The following is a 27650-nucleotide window of genomic DNA, read 5'->3' as shown; positions in this document are numbered from 1 at the left end:
CAGAGATAAGACATTTGAATTCAAATGAGTTACTTATAGCTAGATTCAGATGTATTAGATATTAAGTCATTACCCCTAAAATGGATCTATTATTTGCTGTAGTATGTCCTGTTTTAAATTGTGAAACCAGTTTTCCTATAATTTCTAAAAATGTGGATGCAGTATTTTGAGGTTTATATCATGCCATTTGTAATTCCATACCTATTCTGTTCCCACAATCCCCAGTGAAAATGTGAATAATACAGTAAGTCCCCTACATACAAAGAGATTCATTCCAAGAGCCTGTTCATAAGTCCAATTTGTTCTTAAGTCTACCAAAGTTAGCCTAGGTACCCAACTAACACAATCAGCTATTAGTACTATACTGTAATAGGTTTACAATGCTTTTCACACAAATAATACACAAAAACACAAAAGATAAAAAACACAAAATACACAAAAAACACAAAAGATAAAACATTTTAAATCTTATAGTACAGTACCTTGAAAGGTACAGTAAGTACAGTACCAGTTACATCACTGCTGCTTTTACCTTTGCTTCCAGACATCCTGGACTTGAAATAAAGATACTGTACTACTGTACTCTATACAGAACTGTACGTTAAAATACACAAAAGCACAACCATTTGTAGAGGATGCACATGACAGTGTACACCAGACACATAAATTAACTTACGTGATTGGACATATGAACACACATTTGCATCTTTGAAAGTTTGCAACTTGAAGGTTCCTATTGTGGGGGATTACTGTATTGGGACCTTGTGACATCATGGAAAAAGTAGCTTAAGCCATTTCTTGAGATTACTGTCACTTGGGAAAGAAAAAAGATTCCTTGGAACTGTTGGTGCTGATTAAATCTGTTTTTCTCTTCCCTCAAAGCAGTCTGTATCTACTCCTAAAATAAACAGAACCTGTCAAGACGGTGGGTTCCCTGTGGCTACACAGATTGGTGTAAATAGAATCAGCTACACAGAGACAACTCTTTGATGGTCATGATGAATTCTTTGACATATTTATGCCATATTACAGACCTGCATTTCTTAACCAATTTTATTCTAGAGTCTTCAGTTCAGTTCAATCGCTCAATTGTGTCTGACTCTTTGAGACCCCATGCACTGCAGTATGCCAAGCTTCCCTGTTCATCACCAACTCCCAGAGCTTGCTCAAACTCATGTCCATCAAGTTGATGATGCTATCCAACCATTTCATTCTCTGTTGTCCCCTTCTCCTCCTGCCTTCAATCGTTCCCAGCATCAGGGTCTTTTCAGATGAGTCAGCTCTTCACATCAGATGGCCAAAGCATTGGAATTTCATCTTCAGCATCAGTCCTTCCAATGAATATTCAGGATTGACTTCCTTTAGGATGGACTGGTTGAATCTCCTTGCAGTCCCAGGGACTCTCAAGAGTTTTCTCCAACACCACAGTTCAAAAGCATCAATTCTTGGGAGCTCAGCTTTCTTTATAGTCCAGTTCTCACATCCATACATAACTACTGGAAAAACTAAAGCTTTGACTAGACGGACCTTTGTTGGCAAAGTAATGTCTCTGCTTTTTAATACGCTGTCTAGGTTGGTCACAGCTTTTCTTCCAAGGAGCAAGCGGCTTTTAATTTCATGGCTGCAGTCACCACCTGCAGTGATTTTGGAGCCCCCCAAAATAAAGTCTGACACAGTTTCCACTGTTTCCCCATCTATTGCCATGAAGTGATGGGACCAGATGCCATGATCTTAGTTTTCTGAATGTTGAGTTTTAAGCCAGCTTTTTCACTCTCCTCTTTCACTTTCATCAAGAGGCTCTTTAGTTCTTCTTCGCTTTCTGCCATAAGAGTAGTGTCATCTACATATCTGAGGTTATTGATATTTCTCCTGGCAATCTTGATTCCAGCTTGTGCTTTATCCAGTCCTGCATTTCTCATGATGTACTCTGCATATAAGTTAAACAAGCAGGGTGACAATATACAGCCTTGACGTACTCCTTTCCCAATTTGGAACCAGTCTGATTTTCCATGTCCAGTTGTAACTATTGCTTCTTGACCTGCATACAGATTTCTCAGGAGGCAGGTCAGGTGGTCTGGTATTCCCATCTCTTTCAAAATTTTCCACAGTTTGTTGTGATCCACACGGTCAAAGGCATTGGTGTAGTCAATAAAGCAGAAATAGATATTTTTCTGGAACTCTCTTGCTTTTTCAGTGATCCAGCAGATGTTGGCAATTTGATTTCTGTTTCCTCTGCCTTTTCTAAATCCAGCTTGAATATCTGGAATTTCACGGTTCACGTACTGTCAAAGCCTGGAATGGAGACTTTTGAGCATTACTTTGCTAGTGTGTGAGATGAGTACAATTGTGCAGTAGTTTGAACATTCTTTGGCATTGCCTTTCTTTGGGATTGGAATGAAAACTGACTTTTTCCAGTCCTGTGGCCACTGCTGAGTTTTCCAAATTTGCTGGTATATTTAGTGCAGCACTTTCACAGCATCATCCTTTAGGATTTGAAAGAGCTCTGGAGTCTTAGAGTTCCCTGAAAAAGACTTTCATGGTCAAATAAATTTTGTAAACACTTCCATGCATGTGTGTTAGTTGCTCAGTCATGTCCGACTCTTTGGGACCCCATGGACTGTAGCCTGCAAGGCTCCTCTGTCCATGAAATTCTCCAGGCAAGAATACTGGAGTGGCAGCCATTCCCTTCTCCAGGGAATCTTCCCGACCCAGGGATCAAACCTGGGTCTCCCGCGTTGCAGGCAGTTTTTACCATTTGAGCCACTGGGGAAGCTCAAACACTTCCTTAGAAAATCACAATACATGATAGTATATTGTAGTTCTTAGAAATCCAGCAGGGAAAAAAACTTTTAAACCTAGTTTAATTCAGTGTTTCCCAAACTTATTTGAGTGTGAAACACTTTTTTTTTTTTTTCATGTGACACCACAATATTCCATAAAACAGTTTTGCTTTGGACACTAGTTTGCATTGGAGCATAGCCCTTTAAGTTCAGTTCAGTTCAGTCAGTCGCTCAGTCATGTCCAACTCTTTGCAACCCCATGAATTGCAGCACGCCAGGCCTCCCTGTCCATCACCAACTCCCGGAGTTCACTCAAACTCATGTGCATCGAGCGAGTTGGTGATGCCATCCAGCCATCTCATCCTCTGTCGTCCCCTTCTCCTCCTGCCCTCAATCCCTCCCAGCATCAGAGTCTTTTCCAATGAGTCAACTCTTCGCCGGAGAAGGCAATGGCACCCCACTCCAGTACTCTTGCCTGGAAAATCCCATGGATGGAGGAGTCTGGTAGGCTGCAGTCCATGGGGTCGCCAAGAGTTGGACACAACTGAGCAGCTTCACTTTCACTTTTCCCTTTCATGCATTGGAGAAGGAAATGGCAACCCACTCCAGTGTTCTTGCCTGGAGAATCCCAGGGACTGGGGAGCCTGGTGGGCTGCCGTCTATGGGGTCGCACAGAGTCGGACACAACTGAAGCGACTTAGCAGCAGCAGCAGCAGCAACTCTTCACATGAGGTGGCCAAATAGATATTATCTAATTATTTATTCAAATGCATAATATATGTAATTTAAAGTTGGTCAAAACAAGGAGCTCTTTTTTGGTGCTTATTTTTTGAATAACAAAATAATTTGGAGGTCTTGCTGCTGCTAGCTAAGAAAGACACTTGGAAGATTACTAGCTTGGTCAAGGCTCTTCATAAGAAACTTTATTAAAGGGTAATCATTTTGACAAAACCCAGAGAACTACAGTGATGCCTCTACCTTTTCCTAGCCAACTCATAATAGTTAGTGTTGGAGAAGAGTCTTATTGAAACTAATTGAGAACTGCTGATGTGTAGAAAAACAAAGATTATTTCCTGTGGTGCAACAGAGTCTTTACAAAGAGCCATAGATTATATCGCAGATGTTAGTACTTCACAAAGAGGAAAAGTTAGTTGAAGATTGCTTCTTTATTTAAGAAGTCTAGTCCTTTTTCAAGTCTCTCTTTATTGATTTATGGCTGCTCTGGGTCTTTGTTGCTGTTCACAGGCTTTCTCTGCTTGTGGGGAGCGGGGGCTACTCTAGTCGTCGTGCACAGCGTTCTCATTGTGGTGGCGTTTCGGTGGTTGCAGCAAGTGTGCTCAGTAGTTGTGGCACACGAGCTTAGTTGCCCTGCAGCACATGGGATCTTCCTGCACCAGGGATCAAACCCGTGTCCCCTGCTTTGGCAGGCGGATTCTTAACCACTGGACCACCAGGGGAGTCCGGGAAGTCTAGTCTTTAGGAAGATGGCTGGTGTCCTGTGGTGCTTTTCTGTTACCTAAGACATAGAAGATTGTGTCTGAGATAGTTCCTGACTCCCTTGGTGAAGTGTAAACGACTGCATATTCCACCTAGGGCTTCTTCACTGTAAGTTCTGATATCTACCACCTAGTTTTGTCCACTCCAGTTTGAATTTATGCACTAGTCCCTTTATCTCACTCCTTTTTGTTCCCCACCCCCTGTTCTTCCTTCTTTCTCCTTTTTTTTTTTTTGTTTCTTTTTTATTTTTAAGGAAACTTGAGCAGGAGTTGCTAAAACTGCATCTGCAACAAGCAAATCAAGGAAGCAGAAGACTGCAAATCTCTATCTGAAGTTTACTCTTTTCACAGTCAATTTAATAAAATATGATTGACAGTATTCTACACTTGTTAGTGTAGAGTGAAGAGGAAGCCAGGTGAGAAAAGGACTCTTCAATTGGAAGAAATATGAACTATAGTCTTTGTTTACTATTCTCAGTTTAGACTCTTATATGTTGTTTTCACTTGATGGTGAAACAAATATTTTGGCCTTGCAGCTGGTAGAATCTGAACAAAATTAATTTGCCATTATGATAATTGCATTAATTAACAGCAGAGCATTAGTGATACATCTGATGGCAAATGTCAGGCCATTACTACCATCACCACCAGCAATAGCCGTATGCCAAAATAATAAAAATAATGTCTTTATATTGTATAGCTTTCCATAGTTTTAAAATTACTTCCATTTATGTTATCTTACGTTCTTCAAGCAGCCTCGAGAATTAGATAATAGTGGAACTATTATTTTTGTTTTAGAAATAAGCAAAGTCAGGTTCAGAAAGTTTTAGTGACTTGCCCTCTGTTATGAAGTTAGGATGGGGAAATTGAGATTCATACTAGGGTTTTTCTGACATCAGTTCTTTCTACTTCTCTATACTGCCTAAAGTGTTGTCTTATTGTTCGTGCATACATGCTAAGTTGCTCCAGTTGTGTCTGACTCTTTGTGACCCTATGGACTGTAGCCCACTAGGATCTTCTGTACATCACATTCTCCGGGCAAGAATACTGGAGTGGGTTGCCATGCTATCCTCCAGAGGATCTTACCAACCGAAGGATCAAACCCGTGACTCTTGCGTCTCTTGCATTGGCAGGTGCGTTCTTTACCACTAATGCCACGTGGGAAGCCCCGTCTTACCATAATTTTCATTAAATATTTTGTCTGCCACTAAGTTTAAAGAGTACTCATCCTGCTTTTAAACCTTAAGGGTATATAAAAAAAGCACAGTCCTGTAAGTTTGACAGTGCTGATGTCAAATATAGTTATATTTTCAGTGTTGTTTTTTTTCCCCAGCTATTTGCAAAGTAAATAACTGCTTGCAAATTGAAAGATTTAAATTTACAAATGCAAAGTATTTTCTAAAAATTATGCTTCCTCATGAAACACACAAAAACTTTTCCACCATTTCTGAAGCTAGACACATGTACATAAGGAAATTAATTACAGGCACAGAATGACAAGATTAAAAGTATTTAAATTTTAATCTGTTACTTAGTTGTTTGAGTAACTTTGCTTTTCCTGCTTAGATCAAATACAAATTATCTGGGAAAGGAAAGATGCCAACAAATACATACAGTATAAATAACAAAGCTGTTGGTCTGTTTAAAAAGCCACATTATTTTCTTCCTCTAATAATCCTTCAAATCCAGTGATGTTTATCTTCATCCCAAAGTTAAATGTGTTGAGAGACCCACCTAACTTTTTGTCTAGAGGATTATGCAGAATTTGTTTGGAGAATCCATGTGCTAAAAGTTGAATCAGTTATGCAACTTGCTAACTTTAATATGTAGATACCAGTGACTCACTATATGTCAGTGGGGTGTGGTCTTTAAAGTGTGGGTTCAGTTGTGGGTTTCTCAGAACTAGCTATACTCTGACCTCAACTGGTCCTCTTTGGAACCAATGATGTTCTCATGAGACACTGGCAGGGATTAGGGTGTGATTTTTGTTGTGTGCCCAAGAAGTGTAGGATATGTTCAGCATCGATATAAAACAGGTGGCTGAATTATAACAGAAAGCACAGGAGAGAATAGGACTGCCCCCACAGAGGTCAGATTTCCATTAGCAAAGCTAAGCATTGGAATGAAATGATGGATTAGTTCAGTTAGGCAAAATCTTGCTTACTCACTTTGCCCAAATTAGCACATTTTTTTTTTTTTTGTCCTCAGTGATCTGGATAATTACTTCATTTCACTGCTATCCTCTGTATGTGGAAGCCTGGCCTTAACCAGTAATTAGCATGGCCTGAATTACAATTTGTCAGTCCAGTTCAATTCAGCAAATAAATTTATGGAGCACCTAGTACATGTTAATTACTATGCTGTGTTTTGAAATTCAGAGGTGACTAAAATGTGGTCTTGTCTCTCAGGAGTTCACAGACTGTGCTGGTAGGGAGGAAGTAAATTGTGGTATCCCCACTGTAATACAATGTGTTAAGTGCTGTGTTAGTGATGAGGGTCAGGGAGCCTATTCTCTGAAAGTACACATAGGAGAAATGTTAATCAGAAGTCAAGGAAGTACTGTTTGAAGTAAGTGTAAGGAGGAGTACAGGGTGGAAGAACGTTCTCATTATTTACATTTGAGATTGTAAATGCCAAATAAGTAGAGAATTAAAGCTCTTGCACACAAAGGCAAAGATAGTTTTAGAAGTTAATTTATTGATCAATCAATAGATGAAGAACAGAGAATCCATTGGTTTTTACTTTCTTTGCTGTTGCTAAGATAAGTTAGTTCTCCTAACAAGGGAAGTAACTGAACTCTTGACCAAAGGTGCAGAGAAATTGGGTTGTTTTAAACACTGATTTTTTTTTTTAAAGATTCCTCTTGAACTTTAGTGATGGAGCACCAATTTAAAAAAAAAAACATCATTTTTAAAGCAGTACATGGGTGCTCAATTGGGCCTAGGCTTTTTCTTCCATTTAAAAATTCAGTCTGAAGTTTCCTGGCAGCACAGACAAGTCTCCACATACTAATCCATGTTAAGGGAAATGTTGACTTTTGGAACACTTTGGGAGTAAATATTGACAGTGAGATGCCTTCCAGAAAACCAGCAGAATCAAAGATTGTTACAGGCTATCATTTGGGTTTTCACCGGAGGAGCAAAACAGTGCTGGAGGTATTCTCAGTCTGTTGGTAATCATAGCAATCAGAGGCAGTGTTTGAGAGTTGGGATGGTGACCTGGAGAAGTGATACTGCAAAACAGAAAGGATCCCTTAGGAAGTTAAATTGATAATCAGGGTTCCATTATACCTCTTCCAGTTTAATAATTACATGCTATTTTTTTTAATATACAAAGTGGGGAAATGTTGACTAACAGAAGCATGTGCTTGGAGTAGTTTGTCTAGAAGAGACTTGTCCCAATCCATTTATTTTATTATCCCTTTACATATGACATTAGATTTCAGCATAATTGGGCATAGTCAAAGTTGTTGTCTGCCACCACAGAACTAAGTAAAGGAAAATATTTCAGATTCCAGGTTTTATTAACTCATAATTGGAGTTTTAGGAAGATTAATTGGAGATGTGTGCAGAAGCTGAAGATCTGGTAAAATGTCAAAGCAAAGGAGTTTGGACAGAATGAAATAGTAGTAATCCAGGATAGAGGTGCTGAGACCTGGTACTAGGATAATAGTGGTAGAAAAACAGTAAAAAACAAAATAAGAGAAATACAAAAGGAAGGATGGGCAAGATTAAGTAACAATGGCATGTAGATAGACTAAATGATAGAGGGGTTGGAATGCTGGTCACAGAAATGGCCAAATGGAGAAGGTAAAAATTGAAAATAGGGACTTTGCTGGTGGCTCAGAGGTTAAGAATCCATCTTGCAATGCAGGGGATGTGGATTTGATCCCTTTCAGGGAACTAAGATTCCACATACTGAGGAGCGACTAAGTTCACATGCCACAAGCCACAGCTAGAGAGTCCGTGCACTGCAACTAAGATCCTGCCTGTGGCAGCTAAGACCCAGTGCAGCCAAATAAATGCTTTTGTTTTAAAAAGTGAAAATAATCTGAGGAGAAAAGAGAAAAAGTGTTGGTTAGGGCCAATTGGGGAAAGATTTGCTGAGATTACAAGAGTCAGAGAGAGAGAAGTCGGGCAGAGAGAGATCTATCTTATGTTATTGATAACAATAAAAGAGTAGTTTGTTAAACTCAAGTAATGGGGTCTTATATGGCACTGATCTTCAGAAACAGTTTGGTTTGGAATATTGAACTGGCTTCCCTGTCCCTATTCTTCTTCTTGTTCTATTTCAATAAACACTTGGTTCGTCTTGAACATAGTATTATTTTCTTAATCAGATCAGATCAGATCAGTCGCTCAGTCGTGTCCGACTCTTTGTGACCCCATGAATCGCAGCACGCCAGGCCTCCCTGTCCAACACCAACTCCTGGAGTTCACTGAGACTTACGTCCATCGAGTCAGTGATGCCATCCAGCCATCTCATCCTCTGTCGTCCCCTTCTCCTCTTGCCCCCAATCCCTCCCAGCATCAGAGTCTTTTCCAATGAGTCAACTCTTCGCATGAGGTGGCCAAAGTACTGGAGTTTCAGCTTTGGCATCATTCCTTCCAAAGAAATCCCAGGGCTGATCTCCTTTAGAATGGACTGGTTGGATCTCCTTGCAGTCCAAGGGACTCTCAAGAGTCTTCTCCAACACCACAGTTCAAAAGCATCAATTCTTTGATGCTCAGCCTTCTTCACAGTCCAACTCTCACATCCATACATGACCACAGGAAAAACCATAGCCTTGACTAGACGGACCTTTGTTGGCAAAGTAATGTCTCTGCTTTTGAATATGCTATCTAGGTTGGTCATAACTTTCCTTCCAAGGAGTAAGCGTCTTTTAATTTCATGCTTCTTAATATAAGCATTTAAAACCACAGCATGTTGGATTTTTAATGAAAATATCCAAAAGTCTATTTCCTAATGTGATCAGTGTTGGTATGTGCTACATGCTCAGTCCCTCAGTCATGTCTGACTCTTTGCAACTCCGTGGACTGTAGCTCACTAGACTCCTCTCCATGGGATTCTCTAGGCAAGAATTCTGGAGTGGGTTGCCATTTCCTATTCCAGGGGCTCTTCCTGACATAGATATCAAACCTACGTCTCTGTAGTCTCCTGCATTGGCAGGTGGCTTCTTTACCTCTGTGCCACCTGGGAAGCCCCAATGTTGGTATAATATGTCTAAGATTCTCTTATTATAAAATATGTTCTTATATAATTACCTATGCTTTACATCCTTGTTACAGTTATTAACCATTATTTTATGTGAGACTTACACTATACAAAAAATAATGGCAGTCTCTCAAATGTCTTCCGCCACATCAGTGGATTTCTAGAGAATTTTTCACTTTCTGAATAATAAAGGCATCAAAAGCCCTCTAGGAAAATAAATTCCCTATGAGCCATCTAATTCTTAGAGATTTGTTTTAAAAATAATCCCCACTACCATCTTTGTCATACAACTTCACTCTATCTTTTTAAGGTGCTCTATTCCATTCAGAAATCTTTATCTCTAAGGAGGCATTAGTCCAGCTTACTTTATGCTTCTGATACATCCTCTTGGGCTTGTTAGACTCTCCTGAGAATGCTCTGGGGAGAGACTCTCCTTTGCATGTTCTTTTTCAACCCCTAGTATTTCTGGACCTCCTGTGTTCTCTATCAAGGCACAATAGTTACTGGAGAAAGTTAACAAAAGTACAAGTTGTGTTACAAGTGCTTTTTCTGGGACTTATTCTGGTACCAAACTCTCCTTCCTCCCCCTAATTCCGGCCCTACCAATTTGCAAGTTGTCCCAGCCTTACTGAAGCAGGGATTTAAAATCTGTTAGAGAGCTCAGCTGTTGATTTACAGAGCTGAAGTCTGCACAGAGGAATCATCTGTAATGGGATTCTTTGCTCCCGGGAGAGACATTACATAGCAGAGCTGTAAATCACTGAAAAAATAGAGAAGGAGGAGGAAGGGGTGGGAAGAGGAGTATGCTCAGTAAAAATAGGATGTACGATTGATTAAAGCAGTTGTCTTTAACTTTTTATTTTTATTACCATAAAAGTAAGTGGTTGTCCCAAGGAAAGGAAGAGTGGATATTTAAGAAATTGAGTGTACTGTATTTGTTGTCCTAGATGTTTTGATTTGTTTGGTTTACCAGTTGTCTCTTTTTTTCCTCCTGGGATTTATTTTTGGGAATTCATTTTTTTTTTTTAATCTGTGTGACTGTGTATTTGAATCTGATTTATAGCCAGAAGATTTTATAATCAACCCTTTGCCCTCACTGCATTGTCCCTGAATCAAACTATAATACAGGTTTGATCAGGGTAATGTACAAGGTGTAGTGATATAAAGCTCTAAGTGGAAATGTCCTAAACACATTGCCAATGCAGTGAGACGAGCCAACAGAGAAATAGATGACCTCAGGAAATGTCTGGCTTAACAAACGCATATCTTTAAATTGGAAATCTAATTATTTGCCTTAGATTTGCACTGCTGGGAACCTAATGCAAGACCATGTTAAATAAACTTATTATTTCCGTTTTTCATTTAACCTGTGGGTTGTAGTATGACCAATCTGTTTTATATCCTCAATCAACAGATGATTGTATTTGGTAATAATTTATCAAGAATAAAAATCTGTTTTTGAAACTAATCACCTCATGTTAGGTCTGCCCTTTTTCAAACCCACCATCTGATATTCATTTTGTCTGCAAGACAAACACACTGATGAAAATGCATATACCACAGGATACAGCCAGTGGAATGAAGCATTTCCACTCTTTGTATATATTTAGAACATTTTCTGTTTTCCCAACAGATGGACCAAATTTTAGTATTAAAGAAAAAAATCAATTTTACATAGTACAAACAAATTGAACAAGTACATTGTGTATTTCTAATTACTTTGTAGCAGAATGTCCAGTGGAATTTGGGGTCAAATCAGGTCATATCTAAACTGTGTGTTTTATTTACTAAGTTTCCCCCCCCTAGATTACTGGATGAATCTCTAAATGGAAAACACTGAGTTTCATGTATTTTCCAATTAATTTATTTTTAATTTAATAACTTTTGCTTATGTACAAATATTTGACGTTATTTGTTTTTCTATAAGTCCAGCAACCTTACCATATAAGGTTTACCAAAGTGATACATGGATTATAATCCTCAAAAAATTTTTTTTCTTTTTAAATTAGGGCAAATTACTCTTCTCCTGTTCTTACAAACTAGCTACATTGACTGACTTTTATCCAGCACAGTTTTGCCACTGGGTCCTCTGGAAAATTAGCTGACATTCCTAAAACTGCATTACTTTAAAAAGAGTTAACTTTTAACAATAAATTTGAATTTATACCAAAAATATTACATGCATTTTTTCTTACTCAACTCTAATTAAAAACTGTACTTATTTCACCTTTCATATATTAGACATATTATATATCTTAATTTTGTTAATAAGAAGAGCTGGGGCTACAGATTTGTTTTTTAGAAGACACTCTGTAGTCTGTTCTCCATCTAAATCATAAATCTGATATTTTACTCTTCTTTTAAACTTCCTGTGGCTCCCCAGCGTTTATAGGACAAGAAAAGGCTCCTTAGTTCTTTACCATATGGTTGTACCTATCTTTTCAGCCTCAATGCCTTATTCCTCACTTTTCTCTTTAGGTCCCAAATATAGTTTTCTGGAATTTAAGTGCTTTTGCCACTCCAGTACTCTTGCCTGGAAAATCCCATGGACGGAGGAGCCTGGTAGGCTGCAGTACATGGGGTCTCGAAGAGTCAGACACGACTGAGGGACTTCACTTTCACTTTTCACTTTCATGCACTGGAGGAGGAAATGGCAACCCATTCCAGTATTCTTGCCTGGAGAATCCCAGGGACGGCCGAGCCTGGTGGGCTGCCGTCTATGGGATCGCACAGAGTCAGACACAACTGAAGCGACTTAGCAACAGCAGCAGCAGCAGCAAGTGCTTTTGCCCAGCTTCATCAATTGTCCTCTTGACCTCGAATGACCTTCTTCATTTCCTTTCTTACCACATTCCCTTAAGTTCAGGACTTAATGTCATATTCTAAGAAGTCCTCCATATTCACAGCTCCCCCTACCAATGCCTCTATCATGGGCTGTGTTGCACAGAATGTCCAGAGTATTGGGAAGACAGATGACAGAAAAGTAAACAATTTCAACTGTGTTAAGTGATGTAAAGGAAATTAGTATGGTGCTATGAAAAAGAAAAGTAGGATTAGGCTACTTAATGGTCAAGAAAGAGTCTTAAAAAGTGACATTTAAACTGAGACTGAAAATATAATGTTTTAGGCAGAGAGTCACATACAAAGCTCCAAAGTGAAGAGATTGGTGTACCTGAGCAACTAGAGATGAGGCCACTTGCCTCAAGTGATCAAGGGGATGATGGCACAAGATAAGGTTCGAGAGCTAAATGGAGGCCAGACCAGGTCAGTCTATACCACTGGAGGCTTTCTTTCTTCTTCTTTTTTTTTTAATGTCAGTAGACACACATTTTATTGTCCATTGCCAATAACAAATTACCCCAAAGTGAATGACCACTTATTACCTTTCATAGTTTCTTTGAGTCTGGAATTTAGGAATGTCTGGTTCTGGCTTGAGATATCTCATGAGAATACAGTCATCTGAAGGTTTGACTGGTATGGGAGGATACACTTTCATGGTGTTTTCCTTGTGTGATTCTCAAGTTCTTGATAAGGTAGACCTCACTTTCTTTTCATGTGGGCATCTCCAAAGGGCTGCTTGAGTTGATTTTTTTTTAATTTTTAATTAATTAATTTTAATTGGAGGCTAATTACTTTACAATATTGTAGTGGTTTTTGCTATACATTGACATGAATCAGCCATGGGTGTACATGTGTCCCCCATCCTGAATCCCCCACCCACCTCCCTCCTCATCCCATCTCTCAGCGTTGTTCCAGTGCACTGACTTTGAGTGCCCTGTTTCATGCATCAAACTTGGACTGGCGATATATTTCACATATGATGATATATATGTTTCAATGCTATTCTCTCAAATCATCCCACCCTTGCCTTCTCCCACAGAGTCCAAAAGTCTGTTCTTTATATATCTGTGTCTCTTTTGCTGTCTCGCATATTACTCAGCTATTGAAAAGAATGCATTTGAATCAGTTCTAATGAGGTGGATGAAACTGGAGTCTATTATACAGAGTGAAGTAAGTCAGAAGGAAAAACACCAATACAGTATATTAATGCATATATATGGAATTTAGAAAGTTGCTAACAATGACCCTATATGCGAGACACCACTGGAGGCTTTTAAGCAAAGGAATGTCATGCATATATTACCTTTCTTGATGCTGTTGCATAATAGATTGTAGGTGAGCAAGCATCTCAGGGGAACCAGCAAGTAGGCTATTGCACATGTTTGGGCTAGGGATAACTTTCAAACAGATGATCTTGAGATCCCACTATCTTCAGAATAGTTACTAATAGTTACAGTTGACCCTTGATCAACTTGGGTTTCTGCTATGTGGTCCCCTTACATTTGGATTATTTTCAGTTATTATGTATTAATACTACAGTACTACATCATCTGCCATCAGTTGAATTCAGGGATGCAAAATCACAAATAAAGAGGGCTGAGTGTAAAGATAGGTGGATTTTTAACTATTCAGGGGCCAACTATATGTCTCTTAAAAGTTCTTTTGAAACCCAAGTGAAGAATTATTGGGCAATATTATTATTGCTCTTGCAGTAATAAAGCCAGTGACTGAAGAAGTAGTCAGTGTTGAGGTAATGCAGGTGGCACAGGCCAAGGGAAAGAAAGTAGATTTTCTCCAAGCGCAAAGTGACACCATGGAGGGTTTTAGGCATGGAGTGACATGCTTCAGAATTTTTAAAGGTGTGTAAAAAGTAAATTATACAATTGCAAAAGCAGAAGATAACAAATATGATAGAAGACTTGTAAAAATCAGAGGAAATATGATGGAGGTATAGAGTAATGGCAATGCAAGATAGTGGGGAGTAGACAGATTCTCAGTGTTTAGGACTAGACTGGATGTGGGGCATATGAAACAGAAAGATGTCCCTGGTTTCTTGAATGAACAAGTAGATAGAGGTGTCAAGTAAATAGGGGACAGTGTTGGAGGCAAGATCAGTAGTTCAATTTTGGAGATATTAAATTTTAGACATTTGTGCCTAAATAAGATTTTTTTAAGTAGACAGCTAAATATATGGATTTGAAAGTAATATACATGTAAGTATTTACAAATTAAATGACGGAGAAGGTGATGGCACCCCACTCCAGTACTCTTGCCTGGAAAATCCCATGGACAGAGGGGCCTGGTAGGCTGCAGTCCATGGGGTCGCTAAGAGTCGGACATGACTGAGTGACTTCACTTTCACTTTTCACTTTCATGCATTGGAGAAGGAAATGGCAACCCACTCCAGTGTTCTTGCCTGGAGAATCCCAGGGACGGGGGAGCCTGGTGGGCTGCCGTTTATGGGATCTCACAGGGACGGACATGAGTGAAGCGACTTAGCAGCAGCAGCAGCAGCGTATTATGAATATAATTGTTTTTTTCATTAAAACCAAATTATGAGAATTCTTCCATATCTATAATATAGAACTACTTCATTATTTTTTTAAAGTTGCATGATAGTATAGCTATACTATAATTTAATCAAAATTTACATATGTGGTAATTATTATGTATATTATTACATAATTTTTCAAGTATTTCTATAGGATTTCAAGAAGTAGAATTTATCGATCAAAACATATACGCATTTTGAGTTCAGATAGAAACTGCTGCCCTTGAAAAGAACTGTACCGTTTAACCAGGTATTAGAGTGCCAATTTTCCTAACATTGGACTCATCAATTTATGTTATGCTTTACAGTCTGAAAGGGGAAAATGTAATCTCAGTGTTATTTTACTTTACTTTCTTGTTATCCATGATGTTGAGCATTTTTTCATGTTTATTAGCCATTCCATTTTTTGGTTTTCTGTAAAAAAGATATGAAATCATTCTAGAAATGAAAAAGCAAAGCAAAATAAAATTCAGATATTTAAGAGAAATAAAATGAGAAGTTAAAAAATGAAGGAAGAAAAGAGAGAAGAAAGGTAACAGGAAAGCATAAAGTAAAGAAGTAGAGGCGTAATTACCATTTGCTTTTTTGTTATAGTCTCATAAGGTGACTTATGAGAATTTTGAAGAGTGATTGGTTGGGGGAGGGTTAAATATTTTATGAAAATTGCGTTATGCTTTTGTGTATAAAAATATGTTAATAAAATACTAAAGGTAGGTTTTGGAAGGCATTTTAGAAATCAGTGTTGTTGTTATTGCTTTTTAATATTTATTTGTCTGGCTGCAGCAGGTCTTAGTTGCAGCATGTGGGATCTAGTTTCCTGACCAGGGAACGAACCTTGGCCCCCTGCATTGGGAGCGTGGAATCTTAGCCACTAAACCATCAGGGAAGTCCCTGGAAATCAATGTTTTAATGTCTGTTTTAGTTACCTAATAATATATATTATTACCTATATATTAAGAGACTTGAAAACACATCTGTAAATGCTCAAGAACTTTGATGGTTAAAATAGAGGATGATAATGAGGAGATCCATAAAGTATTTTTTTCCCTTGGAGTAGCCCAATGTACTTCGTAGAGCATCTGTTCTTTGCAGACTACTACTATAGTCAGAGCAAACCCAGTAAGAGGTCACCCACAGCCATGTGTATCCTGTTCTATTAATAAAGGAAATGTTGACTAGGACACTGGGGATTAGACACAACTACTTTTCTAAAATGTCATTGAATTGATCTTTATCTGTAAAGCCAACACAGACATACGAATATTTAAAATGAGCTCCTTGCCTCTCAGATTTCAGTAGGATAAAGCCTGGTGTTTCATTTCACACCCATGGAATAGTGTCTCTGAATGGCAAGAAGTCTTTAAAAATCATATTTGTTAAAGCTTTTATTTTCAAATACTACTACAATTATTAGGGTTCTTGGAGTATATATTTTAAATTACAAAGCAGTTTAACTTGTGTTTAACTAGACTCTGAGCATTATATTCTACAACTATCCCACCAAGCAGTCTGATACTATGCTCTCAGAGTTCCAAGTTCATGGTGGTTAGACCAAGTTGGCGTGTCCCCAGAGTACACTGGCCTTCTTTGGAGGCTATTTATGATCAAATCAGTTTTGTCATTTCAACAGTAGGAATGACAAGTTAAACATAGCCCAGCACTGTGGATTCTTTGTGATGATCCCTAACTTCAAGAGCAGTTGTTTTACACTGAATGTCCTAAGTGGTGGGTCTATTAGGAAAATTGAGTCCTTTAAGCCAAACAACTATTTTTATTATTTTTTAGTTTATTTTACTCTTTTAGCTGTGTTGGGTCTTTGTTGCTGTGCATAGGCTGTCTCGAGCGGTGATGAGCAGGGGCTACTCTTTGTTGTGGTGTGCAGCTTCTCATTGTACTGGTTTCTCTTCTCTGCCTGGCTTGTGGAACACAGGCTCTAGGGTGCATGGGCTTCAAGAGCTGCAGTACGCAGGCTCAGTAGTTGTGGCACGGGCTTAGTTGTTCTGCAGCATATGGAATCTTCCTGTACAGGGATCAAGCCTGTGTCCCCTGTATTGACAGGTGGATTCTTATCCACTGTACCACCAGGGAAGTCCCAAATAACTATTGTTAAAATTGGGAAATTTGGCTACCACACATGTGCAGACTCTGTTCTAAAAATGTTTTGTGTACTAAATGATGGAATCATGAACTAAATAAGAGTCAGAAGTTGACTAATATTTACCAATACTAAAGACAATATGAAATGTCTGTTAATGCCTTGAAACTGAGGTTAACTTTTAATGATAATTTAAAGTTATTTACTACATTCTGCATGTACAGCTTATATTACTTGTGGACATGATATTACTCGGCCATATAATTTAGCTTCTAATTTCCTAATCATCTTAAGGGTGGAAGAGGAAGAAGTTATAGTACTGAAGTTTTCTTATAGTAGGTTAATTGCAAGTGTGATGAAATATGTGAATTACATGTAAAAAGTATATAGCAAGATAACATAAGACATTTGATAGCAGCAGCTTTTAAACTTTAATCCTAAATATCACAGCTGTGTTCTCATTATGCAGTCTGTACATCATGCTATCTCCTAACTTCAGTGGTCATATACAATAATAGACCTTTGGATTTAATATCTTTGACTTCACTCTTCATGCATAGTCCCAAAGTCGTGATGGGTACTAATTTGTCACTTTGCTGAAGCATGGCTTTGCATTTCTTTTAAACTGGGTAGGAGCAAATCACTGTGGTTAGAAAGTAAGCCCAGCCAATTACAGTGTGAGAGCTTCTCAGGGCAATTTAGTTGTTCCAATTTGATCATCACTATATGGTAATTCTTGTGAAGAGTAAAGATTTGCTGTCTTTGTGAAAAGTAGTCCAGAAGAAAAAAAAATGAAGAGCCAAGTGGTGAGTATGATAAAAGTGAGAATGTAAAACCCTCTGAAAAGTGATGTTTATTTATTTCACCATGATTTAGGTGTATGAAGTGAGCTTATTATGCTCCACAGAGAAAGAGAAATGATTTATAAATCTATTCTGGGAATGCTGTAGCCAATATAAGAATTGCTCATCAAATAAGCATTTTTAGCAAAGTCGAAAAGGCCATTGACTTTTGGCATGATAAATATTCACCGTTTGGGGGAATAAATGGGTTCTTATCTATCAAGTACTTGAGACAGTATTTAGCACATAAAAACCATGCAAATATTATCTGCTGAGATCATGATGATTTTAATGATGATGTAATTCTGGATGAGACTGTGAGAGAAAACCAAAGACCTCTATAGGTATTTGCATACATCAGTTATCAAGGGTCTGCTGTGGTGTTTCCCAGTTAATAATAAGTATTCAAAAGTAAAATGCTTGATATGGTTTGATCAATTTATTCTCATCACTGCTTATTCCTTTAGAAGTTCTCATGAATCTCAAAAGCATAAATATCTCCATTACTTTAAAAATAATCTCAGTTAGAGTTTCTGGGGAAAAATGTGTACATCTGTGAGTGGTTTAATATGAACACATAAAAATTGAGAATTTGTTGTTGTTCAGTTGCTAAGTTGTGTCTGACTATTTGTGACCCCATGGAGTGCAGGACACTAGGCTCCCCTGTCCTTCACCATCTTCTGGAATTTGCTCAGATTCATGTCCATTGAGTCAGTGATGCTATCTAACCATCTCATCCTCTGTTGTCCCTTCAATCTTTCCTAGCACCAGGGTCTTTGCCAATGAATTGTCTCGTTGCATCAAGTGGCCAAAGAATTGAAGCTTCAGCATCAGTCATTCCAATGAATATTCAGGAGCTTATTTCTTTCAGGATTGACTGGTTCAATCACCTTGCAGTACAAATGACTCTCAAGAGTCTTCTCCAGCACCATAATTCAAAAGCATCAATTCTTCAGTGCTCAGCCTTCTTTATGATCCAACTCTCACATCCATGATCTCACATCTCACATACATGACTACTGGAAAAACCATAGCTTTGACTATACAGACCTTTGTTGGCAAAGTGATGTCTATGCTTTTTAATACCTTTTTTTCTTCACTTTAAATTTAGAATTTAAGCACCTTTAAAAGGAGCATTTTAAACATTTTAAAAATCGAGTTTAGATATTTCTCTAGGTTCTGTCTGAAAGACTTCCCCTTACTCTTGGATGCCTGGCAGATCCCTTTCCTGATCCTTAAGCCTGACCAAGTCCTGCTTCCTGCTGAAGCCTCCCAGGCTCCCCCAGGCTCATGGACTTCGTGCTGCCAGTGTACCACTCTCTGCCTTGCTGTGTTACATCCTGAATTCATAATTTGCATTTCTCATGCTAGATAGCAAGCCTGTTGACAAAGAAAGTAGGTCCTTACTAAATGTATGAATGAACCTCAAGTCATTTCACATGTAACAGAAGGAGATAAGAGAGACCTAATATTTCAAGCAAAGGATCTGGTAGGCTACAGTCCATGGGGTTGTAAAAGAGTTGGACATGACTTAGCAACTACTCAACAACAGCAATATTTCAAGCAATGCAGATGCCAGGCAGTGACCATATCAGAAAAACTGTAAGTTTCTCCCTATCCCCTGAAAAAAGATTTTAAATTTTCTTTAAAAAAAGAAATTAAATTATGTAAAAACAACTTTTATAAGAGAAGTCTTCATTCAGAAAAATCTAGAGAAGAGAAGAAATATAAAGAGGCTTTCATTTGTCCCTAAATGTTATATTAGCATCATTGGTGACATCGTTGAATTAGTGTGGTTAGTTTTTGTAAAAACAATTGAGTATCCACTGCATTTCAAGTACTATGCTATTGTTTCTCAATGTTTCATCTTACTCAACCCTCACAGCAATCTTGTTCTGTATGTCCTTGTATTTTCCCAATTTTCAGATAAGGAAATTAAGGCTAAGAGAAGCAGTACATCCAAAGTCACAGGTAATGAGTGGCAGACTAAAATTTGAACCAGATGTTCTGACTCAATTGGAGTTTTCTACCCACCATTCTGTTCAAATTTTAATTCTTACTCACCTAGACGATTATCTGAGCACCGGAGATATTTTTCACGTTATGTCAAGATGTCTTAAGTTGTTAAGACCTACAAAGGTATGATGTATTTCCCGAGCCCTGACTCTCCCACTATCTGCACCATGGATTTATGGTTGATTTTGCCTGTCCAATCCTGTGTTCTCAGCATTAACACCTGGAATAGTAGGACCACTGAGAGGACCATGTCAAGACATCAGTGTGTCTGTAACTTTCACTGAGCATTCTCTGGCTAGGTGTGCTTTTACTGGGGGGAAATTTGCTTAGAGGGCCACAAATGAGTCAGGGTTTTCATTATGTTTAGACACCAACACTAATTCAGAGATGTCACCAACAATGCTAAAATAACACTAAGGGACAAGTGGAAACCATTTTTTTTTCCCTTCTCTTATCCAGATTTTTCTGAACTAAGACTTCTAAACTAAATCCTTTATTCTTTACTTCCAAGGAAAAGCACCAAGCCTGTCATTGAGGTAAATGAATACATATGGGCGCTGATGGAGTGAGATTAAGAAAAAGGAAAGAGAGAAATGAGAACAGGTGTTGGAGAGACAAACTAAGAAAAGGCTTATATTTGCCCTGCTGTGCACTTGCCTACACCTGGGCCCTGGGTTCCTCTGACAGGTTTTATCTCCATGCACTTCTGTTTATAAAGAATTATTCTCCTGGACTAAGATTGTCTTCCATTTTCACTTGTTGTTTGCTGGATTCCTTTGGTTACACAGATGTTGTAATAGAAATAGGAAAACATATGTGCTGCCTCTTGATATAAAATTGTTTTTGTAAACAGTCCTTTAACTTGCCCATAAAATAACTGAGACATAAATCTTTGAGGAAAAAAACTTTGAAGAAGGAACAGAACATTAGCACTTAATCAAAGCCTCTCTTCCTTCTCCAATATCAACTCTTAATTGGGGATGGCCTGTACCTCTTTGTAAGGTTCTCTCTGCGTTACACCAGGTAGTTAAAATCATGGGATGCTGCTTTAGCAGGTGGACTGGGTAGATATGGTGAGTAATCACAAGATATAGTTTAAAACTCAATGGTAGAACAGAAAAATAAGATTTATATGTAAAAGTTTCAAGCTTGATTTCCATTACTTTGCTTTCAACTTTTCTATTTTTAATTTATGCAAACTAGTAACACCAATTTGGGTAAAACTGTATCAGATTTTTCCTTTTCAAATGTTACCTTTCTGTACAAATATCTCTTTAGAGTAAAATTAGGATTATATAAAATGGAAAAAAAAAATAGCAGAGGTGGGGCCTTTATATTGACATGGTTCCAGTTGATGCAGAAGACTATATGATCTTTGGGTACCACATCTATTACAATAGCTGAAACTCCATCCCCGCTACCCCCACCCCCATCCCAATCCCAGCCTCCTTTGTTGGGTTCTATAGGTACAGAGCAGCATCAAGATTATATATTTAACCTATAGCACTTTCCCACAAATGTGGATAAAGATAGTTAATGCAAGTGTCTAAAATTCTGTTCAGTAATTCAGCAGAATAAATTCTTGTTTTGGAGCAAAGAATACATGCAATGATTTTTGGAGCATTGACTAGCCTGGCAACTGGTTTGATCATCTCTTCCAGCGATCGGCTTTGAGCAATCTGAAAATCTGTACAGTCCTTTAAGCCTGATGGTTTACTTGAGTGTGGTGAGTGAGAAGTGATGTTGGGAGTTTGAGTAGCAATCGTAGAGACACATTCTTTAAAATAATTAGAAGTAAATGCAGAAACTTTGAGATGGTAGAGGTTTTAAATGGATCGGTATCTTTTTAAAATGTGATTGTCATACTTTGGTTGAAGAGATAAATGAATATTAAATGAATTAACTCTTCCCTTAAAGTGTGCCAGTAAAATCAAGGTAGATGAATGAGCACTTTTTTTTTTTTTTACCAAGAGAAATAGATTTCTTAGGCAAGTTATGGTGAGTGGTCTGAAAATCCTGGCTTTTTAATGCCAAAAAATAAGTTCCAGACTATTAGAGGTAATTTTTAGCCAAGGTTTTTGCATGAGTAGTTCTTGGAAGTGCTGCATGTAATCTGGCCAAGCTAGTGTAATGGCCAGTTCTTGGAATAAATAACAACGTGTCATCTCATAAGAGAGTCCTGCTGCAACAGATAATTCATACTGGTGATTTGACAACTAACCTCATTACTTTTCAGTAAGTTTTGGTCTGTATCATCTATCTTTCTAATCTGTAAATCACTCTCTGGTGTCTTCACTTTGGGAAGTGATAAAATGACTTGGCATTAGTCGCCGCTGTAGAAAAAAAATGTTAAAAAACATTGATTGGTTGCAGGATTATGCCGTTTCTTTATTTTGGGAGATTGTGAGAGCTCCACTTTGGGTAGGGTGAGTTGTAAATATAGCACATATTACTGGAAGAAATGGCAAATTAAAAAAATACTTACCTTAGAATTACCCTTGGTGAGTAATACTATATTTATTATATTTCTGTGATTCTCAACCTCTATCTCTTGTTGCATCTGACATCAAGTTAGTATAGTTATTTCCTTTTTAAAAGGAGAACTAACATAAAATATATATGTTCTTTGTAAGATAATCCCCATTTTAGAAACATTAAAATATGGGGAAAATAGGAATTAAGGAAATAATGTTGGCTAAGGTTTGTTTGAGATTCTGGCACAGTGTTTTAGGAAACTAATTGTTGATAATCTTGGACAGTATGTAATTTTGTTGGCTCTCTGTTTTTGCCACTCAGTAAAACAAATTGTTGAAAGATTTTGCTAGAGGTTTCCTTCTTGATTTTGTACTGTGTTGGTAAATCTTTTCACAGGGACCTTCTTTTAGCAAGTCGTTTAATAAATACATGAATATGCATGCTGTTTTACATACATATAATATTTTAAGAATGGGGTATGATTTGAGCTAAGGGGAGAAAATTGAGATATTATATTGGGTTGGCCAAAAAGTTTGTTCGAGTTTTCTGGTGGCATCCCCAAATGAACTTTTTGGTCATCCCGTACTTCAAAACAAAATACTAAAACTAATATAGCAAATTTTTCATGAACATTTGAAAATACTGCAAAAAGCTTAGAAAAGTAGGCCAATGACTGTTCTCTATCATTAGTGAGACAACAGTGGGGACAGCTACACTTGGCAAATGTGATACTCTGTATATTATTCAGTTATTTAAATGTAAACATGTTTATCTGAACAGTTTACATTGTTTTTCATATACTGGTATTTTTTTTTTTAACTTAAATATCTTTGGAATAATTGGTGGGCTAAAGCCCAGAACACAGTATGATTTCCATTACTTATAAGTTGTTTTTTTTTTTTTTAAGAAAATTACATTGTTATTTACTCAATAAGTGGATAATGGGCTTTATTTTTTAAGAAGAAAAAAGACAAAATATTCTAGGGATACAATGACTATATTTTATTTAGGCAAGGAACACACTGTCTGTGTTTTATGCTATAGTTCTTTTCATTTTGTGTGTAATGTGCTTTAATTTCACATGCACTGGTATGTCTAACTTTGAAAAATCTTAAATTTGAATCACATCATATATATATACATGAACGGCATACAGTATATTGATTTATAGGGGAAAGTAAATTTCAAAATGTACATAAAGCAAATCTAATCCATAAGTGCAGTATTTAAAAACTAAAATGTATGATAACTAGGTAAGTGAATTCAATTCTTAACAGATGCTGCATTATGTTTCATAGTTTTTTTTAAGAAAACTTTTGTGTATCATTCTACTACCCAATCATGGCTATTTAATAAAATATAATGGATGGATATTGACATAATTCTTAGGGTATAAATATGAGAAACTGAACAAGATACCATGTTGGCTATAGATGGGAACTAAGAACCAAAAACAAGAGGTTAATTTTGAAGAGCTGTCTGAGCTTCTTGTGGAAGTCAGTCAAAATGGGATTGAACCTGAAGACTTGCTTCTCTGACCTTTGCTGTCTCCAGAATTCTTTTTATTGTGGTGTGTGTGTGCATGCATGTGCGTGCATGCATGCATGTGCATGAGGTGCAGATGTATGAACGATGGCTACTTACATGAAATAATTGGGGAGGTAATATTCTGGAGGGCAGTATCCTTAGGGAATTTGGAAGTTCCACATACATGTGTCTCATGGAGTGCTGTCTCTGATCATATGGCTGGTTGAATCCAGAGCAGGGATTGGAAGGGATGGATATGGATCATAATTAATTTCTTGGTCTGGCCTCTGTCCTTATTCCTCTTTGTAAAACGAGGGCATAAAAAGGTGTTTTAAAATTAGGAAGCACTATAGTGTAATAGTTATGAGACTCAGCCACAGAATCAGCAAATTTGGTTTGAGCCCTGGCTCTGCCCATACCACGTTTCCACAGCAGGTGCCTCTGACTAATGAGCTATTTACTGGGCTCTGAAGGGAGGGAGGGAGCATGTGACCTCCCAGGGGCTCAGCAGCTGGTCCGTCTTCTGGAGGAACCCTCAGCAGGCTAATGGCTGCTCACGCCAGAGGCAAGAGGTGGTCAGAGAACGGGTGGAACAATTCTGGATCTTGTTTTTCTCAGAGGTGTTTACCTGATCATTAGCCATTTGGTGGCACAGAAAATGTTCAATCCATCCATCTTCCTGTCTAGTGGCTTTTTCAGTTACCCCATGAATTATACATTTTCACTGACTTAACACATAACTTTGGCCCAGGTGCCCTTAAATGCAGCACTAACATGAAATGCATGTGTTGGCTCTGTGGTCAGGTTTCAGGTTAGTAGATAAAACACTCTTGACATCTTTAATACCCTTTATAGGGTCTTGTATAAATAATAGTTGTCAGTTGATAGTTTTTTCTTCCAAGCATCGATGACATTTCAAAATAGAATTTGGTGGGTGGCTGCAGGTTGTTTTTGGAAAATAAGGACAAGCTATTTACTTGCTTTACCATCAAATGACTCTTTCATTATTTTGCCATTTAAAAATGTCTTAATGCCCCCTGGAACATGTGGCACCAATGAGCTAATCATAGTCAAAGAAAACATTGATTCTAAGAGTGGTTTGCAGCAATACTCTCTACTTGCATTATGCTTACAGAGGGAAAGATTATTAACACTTACGCTGGGTGGGTTCTCAGAATGCCTGGCCTTGGGTAGAGTGACACACAAAGCTAAGGAACATGTGGCCTGGGTGTTGGGACAGTGAGGGGAGGATAATGTTTTGTGGGGGGTATTTTCTTGGAATATAACATACATTAAGAAAAGTACATTTCTTAACTGTACAGTTTGATGAATATTTACCAATTGCCTATGACCAGCTAACTAGGAGCAAGAAACCGATGTTCAGTTCAGTTCAGTCGCTCAGTCGTGTCTGACTCTTTGCAACCCCGTGAATCACAGCACACCAGGCCTCCCTGTCCATCACCAACTCCTGGAGTTCACTCAAACTCATGTGCATCGAGTTGGTGATGCCATCCAGTCATCTCATCCTCTGTCGTCCCCTTCTCCTCCTGCCCCAGTCCCTCCCAGCATCAGGGTTTTTCCAATAAGTCAGCTCTTCACACGAGGTGGCCAAAGTATTGGAGTTTCAGCCTCAGCATCAGTCCTTCCAAAGAACACCCAGGACTGGTCTCCTTCAGAATGGACTGGTTGGATCTCCTTGCAGTCCAAGGGACTCGCGAGAGTCTTCTCCAACACCACAGTTCAAAAGCATCAATTCTTCAGCACTCAGCTTTCTTCACAGTCCAACTCTCACATCCATACATGACCACTGGAAAAACCATAGCCTTGACTAGATGGACCTTTGTTGGCAAAGTAATGTCTTTTCTTTTGAATATGCTATCTAGGTTGGTCATAACTTTCCTTCCAAGCAGTAAAGTGTCTTTTAATTTCATGGCTGCAATTACCATCTGCAGTGATTTTCGAGCCCAAAAAAGTGAAGTCTGACACTGTTTCTGCTGTTTCCCCATCTATTTCCCATGAAGTGATGGGACCAAATGCCATGATCTTAGATTTTTGAATATTCAGCTTTAAGCCAACTTTTTCACTCTCCTCTTTCACTTTCATCAAGAGGCTTTTGAGTTCCTCTTCACTTTCTGCCATAAGGGTGGTGTCATCTGCATTTCTGAGGTGATTGATATTTCTCCTGGCAATCTTCATTCCAGATTGTGTTTCTTCCAGCCCAGCGTTTCTCATGACGTACTCTGCATATAAGTTAAATAAGCAGGGTGACAATATACAGACTTGACGTACTCCTTTTCCTATTTGGAACCAGTCTGTTGTTCCATGTCCAGTTCTAACTGTTGCTTCCTGACCTGCATCCAGGTTTCTCAAGAAGCAGGTCAGGTGGTCTGGTATTCCCATCTCTTTCAGAATTTTCCACAGTTTATTGTGATCCACACAGTCAAAGGCTTTGGCATAGTCAATAAAGCAGAAGTAGATATTGTTTTGGAACTCTCTTGCTTTTTCCATGATCCAGCAGATGTTGGCAATTTGATCTCTGATTCCTCTGCCTTTTCTAAAACCAACTTGAACATCAGGAAGTTCACGGTTCACATATTGCTGAAGCCTGGCTTGGAGAATTTTGAGCATTCCTTTACTAGTGTGTGAGATGAGTGCAATTGTGCGGTAGTTTGAGCATTCTTTGGCATTGCCTTTCTTTGGGATTGGAATGAAAACTGCCCTTTCCAGTCCTGTGGCCACTGCTGAGTTTTCCAAATTTGCTGGCATATTGAGTGCAGCACTTTCATAGCATCATCTTTCAGGATTTGAAATAGCTCAACTGGAATTCCATCACCTCCACTAGCTTTGTTCATAGTGATGCTTTCTAAGGCCCACTTGACTTCACATTCCAGGATGTCTGGCTCTAGATGTTACTAGACCATTAAAAACACCCTTGTAACTCCTTCCAATTAGTATTAACATATCCCAAAGAAACCATTGTCCTAACTTTTAACTTCCTAGTATTGCTGCCTTTGAACTTGATTTTGATGCAAAGAGCATGCTTGCTTTTGTATCTGGCTTATTTGTTCAGCATTGTATCTGTTAAAGTCATTCATGTTGTTACATTCAATTGTGATCTGTTCATTATAACTAATGTCTAGTGTTGAATGAATAAACTACAGTTTACGTTGATGAGTATATGGTAGTGTCCAGTTTCTACTGATTATAAATAGTGGTGTTATGAATATTCTTATAAATGTCTTTTGGTGAACATGTGAACATTTCTGTAGGGTATATAATGATGAGGGTAAATTAACTAAGAATCATAGAAATGTTCAGCTTTAGTAGGTACTACCAATTTTTCATCATATGTATTACCATTTAAAAAATGCAAATAATCACTGCAGCTCTCTTGCTGCACCATGGTTTCTGAATTGTAGACCAATTGGAAGGACTGTACCAAAAGATTATGGACTAGTCTTTAACTCTAACGCAGACACGTTTGTACATAGACATATACTATATTCACTGCTGCTGCTGCTGCTAAGTCGCTTCAGTTGTGTCAGACTCTGTGCGACCCCATAGACGGCAGCCCACCAGGCTCCCCCGTCCCTGGGATTCTCCAGGCAAGAACACTGGAGTGGGTTGCCATTTCCTTCTCCAATGCATGAAAGGAAAAGTGAAAGTGAAGTCGCTCAGTCGTGTCCAACTCTTAGTGACCCCCTGGACTGCAGCGTACCAGGCTCCTCTGTCCGTGGGATTTTCCAGGCAAGAGTACTGGAGTGGGGTGCCATTGCCTTCTCCAACTATATTCACTATATGCACTATATTTAC

General features: G+C 38.3%; 1 protein-coding gene across 6 annotated transcripts in view; it reads left to right on the top strand.

Annotated features, from left to right (window-relative positions):
• Positions 1–27650, top strand: part of SLC25A21 (solute carrier family 25 member 21) — a 553178-nt gene that overhangs the window by 159089 nt on the left and 366439 nt on the right. The window contains exon 1 of one of the 6 annotated variants that reach the window (XM_061394954.1): positions 21338–22070. The exons of 3 other annotated variants lie outside the window; for them this stretch is intronic. The gene's annotated coding sequence lies outside the window, so the exon portion shown is untranslated. Of the gene's footprint in view, positions 1–21337; positions 22071–22203; positions 22337–27650 lie in introns of those variants that run through there. 2 more of the 6 variants (XM_061394955.1, XM_061394953.1) reach the window with 2 other exon arrangements.

The sequence above is a fragment of the Bos javanicus genome, chromosome 21 (assembly GCF_032452875.1).
Source record: "Bos javanicus breed banteng chromosome 21, ARS-OSU_banteng_1.0, whole genome shotgun sequence".
Classification (NCBI taxonomy): Eukaryota; Metazoa; Chordata; class Mammalia; order Artiodactyla; family Bovidae; genus Bos; species Bos javanicus.
Note: the sequence above shows the minus strand (reverse complement) of the source record. Positions and strands in the feature narration are given on the sequence as shown.